General features: G+C 44.7%; 1 pseudogene; it reads right to left on the reverse strand.

The window, feature by feature from the left end:
• Window positions 1–9,148, reverse strand: part of LOC119309695 — a 48,954-nt pseudogene extending 39,806 nt beyond the window's left edge.
• Between the last annotated feature and the right edge of the window lie 1,364 nt (window positions 9,149–10,512).

Here is a 10,512-nt window from a genome sequence, read left to right on the forward strand (position 1 = left end):
TCCAGAGAGGCAGCATCGATCGACTTTAGTTAGCAGCAGTAGCGAAGGAATCACTCGATCGGGTTTAGTTATCAGCCATCGCTCGATCGCTCGGGTTCAGTAACGCGTAGCCCGCGGTGCAATCGCTCGGGTTCAGTTAGAGCCCAACGCCTCGCTCAGGTTCAGTTAGAGCCAACGCCTCGCACACACGCGCGTACGTGTATGAGAGAAACGTGCATCGCTCAGACCCCGACCTCCCACCTTATCTGGGAACACCCCAAAATTTTCCTTGCCCTCGCTTCTACCACGGTTTTTTCCGTCATGGACGGTCCAAAGAATGTCATGCAGCTGCGTCTCCGGCCTGCCCAGGACCAAAAGCCCATTTTTTGTCATGATTTTTTGTCATAGAAGTAGGATCCCACCACATCTATGATGATGCCGGGTTTGTCACAATTATCGTCATAGAAGTGTCATATGTATGACAGAAAAAAATCGTTTGGCCCAAAATGTCATGGATGTGTCTTTTTTTGTAGTGTAACCAGCAAAAAATATTGTGCCTCAGTCTGCGAGGTACCCCAAATGTTTTGGAAGATGCTATGTGCAGTGTATGTACCCATGAGACGCGTGTACATTTTCATAGAGGAGTACTGCCCTGATGCCCAATGATATTTCCATATGTCTTTGCTATCAGATTGTTCTCTGGAGGCTAACATGTCCTCAACCCTGTTAAATTGCTGGTAAGCTTGTAAAGAGAGTGGTCTATGGAAGAGGGTGCTGACATCTTCTTGATTAACCACATAATGGAGAGTACATCCTTGTGAATAGCAAAGGAGAATAACTCAGAGAATTTTGCTTGCAGAGGTTGTCCATCCCAACTATCTGTCTAGAAGAAAATGGTGTCTCCCTAACCAGCTTGACAAATGGCATGAGATTTGTACATGGGCATGAGCTTTAACAGGGTTTTCCACCAAAAGGAGCCAAGTAACTTGTCACTAGGAGGGCCATTGTGGTAGTAAGTTTCCCAAATGATGTACACCCAAGGAGTATCTATTCAGAAATTTATGAAGAAATTTCATCAGAAGAGCTTTGTTGTGGACAGTGATATCAAGAATGCCTAGCCCTCCTTGAGCCTTTGGTTTACAAACTGCATCCAAGCAATCAATGCAGGTCCAGAGTCCATTGACCCAAACTTTCTCCAGAAGCAATTCCTTAGGTAGCCCTCAATTTGTTTGATCACAGCTTTGGGAAACATCAAGGAGCACATGAAAAATATTGGCATACTGGCAAAAACTAATTTGACCAAAGTAAGTTTATCACCAGTGGATAATAAAGTGGAGCAACTCAAGAGTCTATTCTCAATCCTCTTCAACATGGGCATAAAGTCCACAATTCTTGGTTTATTGATACTGAGAGGCAAGCCAAGATAGGCAAGGGGAAGAGTACCAATTTTATAGCCAAGAATATTTGATAGCTCCAACATTTTGCCAGGTGGAGTGTTGATGGGTATCATGATGGATTTAGCATAGTTCACTTTAAGACCAATGTAGGCTGCATAGTGTAGAAGCAAATTCTTAATTTGATGCGGCTGTCCACTGTCAGCATTAGCTACCAGAATAGTGTCATTAGCATACTAAATGATTGGGTAGTTTGGTCATGAAGTATGAGTAAGAGGGGAGCTGATCAAGGAATGATGCATGGCCTCATTAAACATGGTTTGAAGCAGATCAGCAGCTAACACAAATATGAGGGGGGATAGTGGATCCCCTTGTCTAACCCCTTTCCTGCATAGAAATTGCTTGCCAGGAATACCATTTAGCAGGATAGAGGAGAAGCCAGAGCCATATATCATCTTGATCCAATTAATCCATCTGCTTCCAAAACCCTTAGCTGGAAGGATATCCACAATGGTATCATGATTAATCATGTCAAATGCTTTCTCAAAGTCCATCTTGAGTAGAATAATCTCCTTAGATTGGTGGCATTGGTGAATCTACTCATAGGACCAAGCAAGACAATCCTGAATGCATCTGTTATTGAGGAAGCCATATTGATTTTTGTGAACCAAATTGAGTATCACCTTCTGAAGTCTGTTAGCATGCAGTTTGGTAATGATTTTGAGAGTACAGTTAAGCAGGGAAATGGGCCTGAATTCAGCAGGAGTGGTTGTTGCCTCTGTTTTAGGAATCAAGGTGATGAAAGAGTAGTTGATGCTTTGAAGATTGACTTTGCAATGATAGAAGTCATCAATAAGCTTGTAGAAGTCAGGTGCAATAAATGACCAACATGCTTTCAAGGAAGTAGCATTAAAACCATCTGGTCTAGGATATTTGTCTGCTGGCATATGAAGGACCACATGATCCATCTCAGCTTTGGTAAATGGAACCTCAAGTTGGGCCAAATTGTCATCTGAGGAGATAAGATGGTGGAACAGAAGTGGATTTTGAGTGGTTGTAGATGTACCCAGTCTCTCTTTAAAAGCTTTGTATAGGATTGCAGCTTTAGCATGGTGAGTGTGGTGTTCCATATCTTTCTCATCTTTTAGCATAGCAATACAATTATGCATGTATTTGATAGTAGCCTTTGCTTGGAAGTACTTTGTATTAGCCTCTCCTACTTGAATTTTCCTGATGGTAGCCCTCTACTTCTAGTAGAGCCTCTGTTGTTTAAGTACTTTCTCCAAACGAGCTTTCAGAATATTTCTACCATTAGCTTCCACATAGGTGAGATCTCTGACTTCTTCCAAATAATCAAAACACAGAATCAAGAAGTTTGTGTTATCAATAATTTTCTTGAGGTATGATAGGTTTCTGGCCCAGTTCTTTAATCCTTTCCTTAATCTCTTAAACTTGGTGGCAATGATCTTGTCACTATCTCCCTCTCTCACATCCTGGGTCCAAATGCTGTGGACTACTGATAGAAAAACATTGTGTTCCAGCCAAAAATTCTCAAATCTAAAAATGTGAGATTTGGGAATAGAGGTACCAATCTTAACCATAAATGGGACATGGTCGGATGTGGTTTTGGCAAGAGGATATGCAGAGTTACTGGGTAGCTCAGAGTCCAATTTTCAGAAGTAAAACACCAGTCAATCTTTTCCAGAACTGGCCAATCCTGCATATTGCTCCAGGTAAAGTTTTTTCCTTTGATAGGGATCTCAATCAAAGATAAATTGTTGATAGCCTCATTGAATGCTAGCATATCATGTATATTTCTACCCTCCAGATTCCTATTGTGTGGGTATCTGATATGATTAAAATCACCAAGTACCATCCAGTTACTATCCTCAGGAGTTTGGGAGTTCCTAAACCAGTCAATAAAGTCTGGTCTCTCTTCCTGTTGGCTAGGTCCATAAACATTGGTCAAGATCCAACTATCCCCATTATGTGAGGAAGTGAAAGAAACGAAGATAGAGTAATTGTTGGAATGATAAAGTTGACCCTGGAAAACCTGATCATTCCAAACAATTACGGACCTCCAGAAGCTCCCACGGAGGGAAGATATTCAAATTTACTGAGTCTTCTTGGACAAATGTTCTGAAGATATCTACTATCAATCACTTCTCTTTTGGTTTCTTGAATGCATAAGATGGCACATTGAGATTCATCAATTTTATTTCTGATAGCAAACCATTTCTTGGGATCATTCAAACCTCTAATGTTCTAGTTAATAATGGACCATTCCTTATTCATGTTCACATAGATAATAAAGCTGGTACAGAAACAATCTAGAAACTGAATACCTCATATAATTCAGTAGTTCACTGATAGATTCATGATTCTTTAAACTGTTCCAACCATAATTAAAAGCTAACAAAGCAGCAGACCTTCACATCCATGTCCAATTCAGCCAGGTAAATTTATGAATAAGGGAGAGCCAATTACAGAGCATCAAGCAAGACAGATCTAACATGAAGGTAATACTGACAGCAACACAGCCAGTGGCACAAGGCTTTACAAAATGACAGTTTGATCTGTTCAGCAGAAGGAGTTCACCATGAACATTCTTACAAGTAACTTGCCAAAAGACAGCACCATAATATCTCATGTTAAAGTGCTAAGGAACTACTGAAGAAGTCTGGATCTTTAACTAGCAGAGCTGGCTCTTGGGGCCTCCTTAGCAGCTGGGTTGCTCTTGCTCTTGTGTTTGCTTGTCAGCATCTCCTCAAAAGTATCTTGAGCAGCAACCTTGCAAAAAGAAGTATTAAGACTTTTAATCACTTTTGCAGGGATAGGGGGTGGTAGAGAATGACAGGCAAGACAATTCTTATCCATGCAGATTTTTTCGTTATAACCCTTAGCTAGTTGTTGTAGTCTGTAACTTGTCCTTACCTCAGTTTCCACCAGTGGAACCTTTTCCTTTCTCTTCTTGATGTTATGCATAGCTGAAGTAGATGTAGCAGCCTGAGCCAGAAGAGGTGCAGATGGAGCTGGGGAGTTGACCTCTTGCTCATGTGCCCCCTGTACCAAATATTGTGAAAAGGATAAGGAGTTGTCCACAATAGGACAAGATTGAGGAACAACAAATGGCAGAGTAATATCACAAACTCCTTGGGTAATAATATCCCATACATTTGATGCAACAAACTTCTTTGCCCAATCAAATTTGTCAAGTGATAGGAATGTGACTGACAGAAAAATTAACCCAATCAACTGGTACCTGAATGGAGATTTGATCATTGTTTGAGGGAGAAAAATGCTTGTGTAGACTTTAGCTGCTTCCTTTCCCAGTAGTTCAATCTTGTGAGCTATGTCCTTACTTTCATCTATGATCAATGCAGCTAGTACAATGAGTGAATGTTCTGCCTCTGCAATTATATCATTGGTTGGAATAAAAGCAGGGAATGGAAAACCAGGGGGTGCAGAGAGCTCAGAGGAATCAGATGACTCACCCATAGCTCCTATAGGGTTGGGATTCTCATTTCCATCTCTAGCAGTTAGAGGAGAAGTGGTAATGTTGTCTTTCCTGGGGTCTGTTTGGTTCTCACCTGGAATGACTGAGTGTGACTGAAAATCAATGAGATTTGGGTCTTGCTCTATAACCAATGCAGCAGAGGGGGCAGCAGAAATCCTCTTGATGTTGATAAGGTTCATAGAGTGTGACATGGTCATAGCTTCCAGAAACATAGGGTCATCTCTATTGTCCATATCAAGAGACTCTGAGGGGACCAACATCAGATTCAGACTCATATCTTCAATTGGCACTGGTAAGACTTCCTGGGCCTCCACATGAATAGGCTACTGAATGAGAAGTGGGCCTATGGGCCCAACTATAGCTTCTGGAGCTTGCTCCTGTATAAGCCCAATGGGCTCTTCCAATAAATTCAAATCTGGCGCAAGAGGTGCCAAAGGACCCAACAACAGATGCACCTATATTTCCAATGCTAGCTGACTGTCCCAAAGACAGGATGAGACTGCTATGAGGTACCAATTCCAGAGCTTGTTGTTGTTCTTCCTCCATGGGTGTCATCAGATCATGTAACTCTAGAAACTCACCAGGGTGCAATTCTTGATCAATCTCTGGGTTTTCTTTTGGCATAGTCCAGTGTCCCCAACCAGGCATTCTGCTGGCTCTGCTTCATGATGTTGTAGAGGACCAATAAAATGGTTGTGTTGATTGGGGTGGTGATGGGGTTGAGCAGGTTGTGGATGTGGGTTACCATATGGTGGGATTGGATCTTCATCATGTGGTTCCTCCCCAAGAACTTGGTGGTGCAGAATGACTACAGGAACAGTCAGGGAGTCAGAGTGTTCCCCATCTCCAAAAACAATACTGGCAGGTATATCTCTTAATTCCTCCACTTTGATCTTTACCATCTGGTTGGCCTTAGTGCTTCTAACTCTGTCCCACATCACAAATTTACCAAACTTACTGACAGCATCATTAATCTCTCTGATGTTTCTTCTGTCAAACGGGTAACCACAAAGCATAATCCAAACATCTCTAGTAAGTACTATCTTTCTCCAATTCATGCCCTTATCATGGTTTTGGAAGATAACATGAACATCAGTGGGCTCATGTGGACTGTTAGCCACCAAATCATCTCTATCAAAAACACTATTGAGTTGGATATAAGCTTGACAAAATGGGCACTGAGTAATCTCTCTAAAACCTAATCTTCTGTCAGTGAGGAAATCAGAGAGTACCTCACGAACAGTGTTGAACTCAACATGCAAATTTGGCATCGACACTATGGTGGCAATAGCCCAATCTTCATGAAGTGGAGTTGGTGTAGCCGCGAGCACTTTGATCCTCGTCGGTCTTCCTTCCACCATAATGCTCTGGTGGTTGGGAGGGAGAAAAGGGAAAGGTAGCCATGGTGAGGCTTCGTTCTGGTGGAGAGGGGGAGGGGGTCAAGTGGTGGGGAGGTCGATGGGCAATGGGGATGATGGCATCTTGCAATCTTTGAGCAGCAGAAGGCGATGGGGCGGAGTCATGGTGGGAGCTAACTCGGGAAGGAACAGAGGAGGTAATATCGAGATTACCAAGAGAAGACGACTGATTGACCGCGCCTACCAATTCTGAAGTGGGAACAGTGGCCAGTTGCCTCGGAATCACAAGCGACCGGTTTGGGCCAGATAAACGGGTGGTGGGCTGGCCCTGATTGAGATGGGCCAAGGAGTGGCAGTCCTTAGCAATATGGCCCCATTTTTTGTAGGCCCTACACTTAATACGGTTGGTGCAGTTGGGCCTAGCGTGACCAAAGAGCAGACCGTGCACACAGAAGGCCTTTTGCGAATTTTGGAAATGCGATGATCCCGCCCTTGGCATATTAATGGTTGTTGAATGACCATTACGGCCATTATGAGCATTATGGCCCGCTGATGAAGCATCTCTGTTTGAATGGGGTGAACGATCAAGCGAAGATCGGTGATCAACTCGATCTGGATTGGGGGAAATACCTAGAGATCTAAGAGCTTTGATGTAAGATTTTCTGGGGTGTCGATGGAAAACATGAGCCCATTCATCCTCTTTTTCTTTGAGATATTGATCAAGTTCCCAACAAGAGTTATGGCCTCCCTCGCCCCAGAGAAGAAAGTTTACGTTGAAAAGAGGAAGTGAAATGTTTCCCCCTTTAATAATAGAGAACCAACTTCTTTGGAAGAGACGAAGACTTAAAGGACCAATTTTGCAGTAACTTGACTTTAAAAAGAGATGCTCTTCCTCCAAAACAAGCCAAGAGAATAGTGCTAACTGATTCTTCCGTGAGACGAAGTCGAGATCTGGTGAATTCAGCCACCATAGGAAACTCTTTAGACTCTTGATCCTCAGCATGATTGATTGGAACACCCCATTTCCTCCAAATATCTGATGCAAAATCTTGACCCTTGTCGAAGTCAAGGCCGGCAAGTGCCATGGTCGATGACGGAGTAGTGAACAGTTGGAGATGTAAGTATTGGACGACGGAGTCGGAGTGGACGCCGCCGGGAGATCTAGTCGTGGATGTCGGCGTCAGCGCGGAGGCCAACGGGGACAAGTTGTGGACGTCGGGGCTGGAGTGGCCACCGGCGGGGAGGCTAGGCGGCATTTGATTACATGTGTTAAAAAAAGATGTTTGGAAGATCTACTTGCCCTGATAAGTAACCATTCTTTTGGGGTGCACAAATCTTGATGCCCATCTGACTCTGAGAAGTAAACGGCTGGTGACCTTGGTTCAATGTTGTATCTCTTGCAGAATGGTATCCAATGCTTTGCAAATATGGAGGCCTCCCACAGAGCATAGAAAGTGAGAACTGAACCTCCATCATTAGAAAGTTACACACTAAGTTTTTCGGCTGGGTAATTGTATGCCATGAGCGATAGGACAATGGAGATGACAAGACTTGGTGGCTCTGACAGTGGATGTGTGGTGCATACAAAGATATCCACACAAGGTAGGCTTTCTCCGTACCTTCTCCAAATGACATAGTAACTGCATTAACGCTCAGTGCGGGAAACACATGTTTCAAAGCAGTAGAACCGTACACTTGACACCCTTAAACTATCAAAACAGTTCACTACTTTTTAATCCAGCTTTGACAGGAATGAGTCTGAGGTACCTGGTTTGTGAGTTGAGTGTTTGTTCCAGAGTCGCAAGAGTTGAGGTGTTCAAATGGACTTATTCTTACAAGAAACCGCACCTTGATTTAGTCCTCACCTTTATTATCTAGCTACCTTCTCTTTCTAGAGAAAAGGCATCTCAGTCTAGCTTATTTATTTACTTTTAGGTTAGTGATCTCTGATCTTAATGTGTGCCCTTTGTCCTTGATACAGTCTTCTATCTTGGCAATCATAATTCTAAACAATCTGGCCATTTGTTTTTTAACTGTTGTAGCATAAAATGTACTCAAAGTTCAAAAATCGAAAGCATCAAACTTTTTGTCTAATTTGTTAATAGAAGAGTAGTCCTATTTGTTGGCCCGCGTCACTTTAAAGCTAGCCTAATGTAGATTCTCAGTGCAGTCAAGTACTACGTGTTCTGTAAGACTCTAACTCATAGGCTACTATCTGGTAAAGTAAAAAATATTAAGAAAATTAGAAGTATATAGAACTACTAGATCGTGAGAATTAGAATAAGGTGGGCCCCTCCCTGTGGAAAACACCCCTTGAAATCGCCCGTTATGTTTTGTTGAATTTGTTACTCCCTCCGTTCACTTTTGTAAGACCGTTTAGACATTTAAGACAACACCTAAAACAGTTCAATTTGAGCTGTCTAAAATGTCTTATAAAAATGAACAGAGGGAGTACATTTCTTTTCTTGAATATGTGGTTCATTATTGTGAGTTGTGATGATGGGCTCTTGTGTGCCTAACTGAGTCCAAGAGCTTCAATAAAATCAGTCGATGTACATAAAAGGTCTGCGGCATGTTCATCGTTTATGGTAAAAAAAGGCATGTCACTATTTATACCATTGACCTGGTGGGTGGCATTGTCACAAGCTACAAAAAAGAGTTGAATGCATTTGCTTTATTTCGAAGATATATACACAACAGGCTAACAAATAGTAGGCATTACTGTCAGCTCCATCACCATCGCAGGACTAGTTTGGCTTTTAACAGTCTGTCTATATCTAATATATACGTGCATACAATCTCAAATTCTGGAAACAACCCTAGTTCTTTTATGGCATGACACAGCCGGAGCATACAGCCCTCAGACGTCGTACTGACCTGGCGGCGAGCCTGTCCCTCATGGGGCGGCGGCAGAGGGAGCTCCAGCGCACGGACTACGTGATGATCCAGTAGGCAGCGTACCAGAGCTCCGCTGCCAGCATGCCCAGCCACGCCACCCTCCCCTCGCCGGCGGCTGGAGTGCGTCGCCCGATAGTACAACAGCAGGAGGATCCCCGCGGCCATCGTGACGGCGTGGAGCCTATACACTGCCCGACCGTCGTGCGTCTCCGTCTCGAACAACCTCCTGCTTCTCTCCATCTCCCACGCTCGCCTGTCCCTCTGTCGGTCTTTTGTGATTTCTCTCCCTCGGAACTCCTGTAGATGATGGACAGGGGAACACGCATGTAATCGGGGGCCTGTTCGGGAGGATCTCAACTCCTGTAGTTGTAGTGGACAGCCGACTAGGGTGGACCTCCCCAGCTCACACTCCACTGGTTTGGTGGACTAGATTGCCCGTCCCACTGCCCCACTCCTCGCGCACACACACACCCACATGGCTACACCCCGTGGCCCCGTAGGGCATCTCCAACATGACTCGTCAAATTGTCTCGACCGGACGACTCGGGCACTTTCAAACCTTTAATGCGGACACACATTTTAGGTTGGACCAGTTCGGACATTCGAAATCCCAATGTCGGCCCCAAATCAGGGTGGGAGAGTTTGGACATTCGCTGCCTCGGCATCTGACACCTGGGCTCACCCTTCCCATATCTAGAGCCCTCGGCATTGATGCCGCTCACATCGGCTTGTCGCCTACCTGCATTCAAGCCCGACCGGCCTGTGCCGCCCGAGAAGCCCACTTCAGCTTTAAAGTCGGACAACCTCCCCTCCCAAACCCTATCCTCACCCAGTCATCCACATCTCCCAAATCTTCCGCACACCGCACATCCAATGGCCACCGTGATGGACAAAAAGATGCCCGAGGAGGATAAAAGCACACCCGGGCGTGGTGGTTGCTTGGCGGCTACCACTCGACGTAGCCACCACCACGCCAGAGCTCCGGATCCGATATGTGGCGCTATCCCCGGTCACCGGGTCCATCTTCGTCCATCGTGAAGGAGAAGTGGGTTGACAAGGAGGAGATCGACTAGGCCGAGCACGCGGCGAGGACTCGGCAGCCGCAGCCGCCCATGCCCTACGGCGTGACAGACGCCGAGTTCCAGCAGCACATGCAGATTGCACTATGGGACTCATTGAGTGACTAGGGTCTGGCGCTGTCATCTCCTCTATGCAACCATGGTGTCCAGATTAGACTCCGCGTGTAGTCGTCCCTGTTGCCCCGATGCCAAATGGTGCCTGACCCCAGTGATCAAGAGTCATCCCAGCCGAAGCTGCATAGCCGCCTCGACTACTATCTGAGCGGTAGTGGCTAGCGTTCCACATC

The sequence above is a fragment of the Triticum dicoccoides genome, chromosome 5B, assembly GCF_002162155.2.
Source record: "Triticum dicoccoides isolate Atlit2015 ecotype Zavitan chromosome 5B, WEW_v2.0, whole genome shotgun sequence".
Classification (NCBI taxonomy): Eukaryota; Viridiplantae; Streptophyta; class Magnoliopsida; order Poales; family Poaceae; genus Triticum; species Triticum dicoccoides.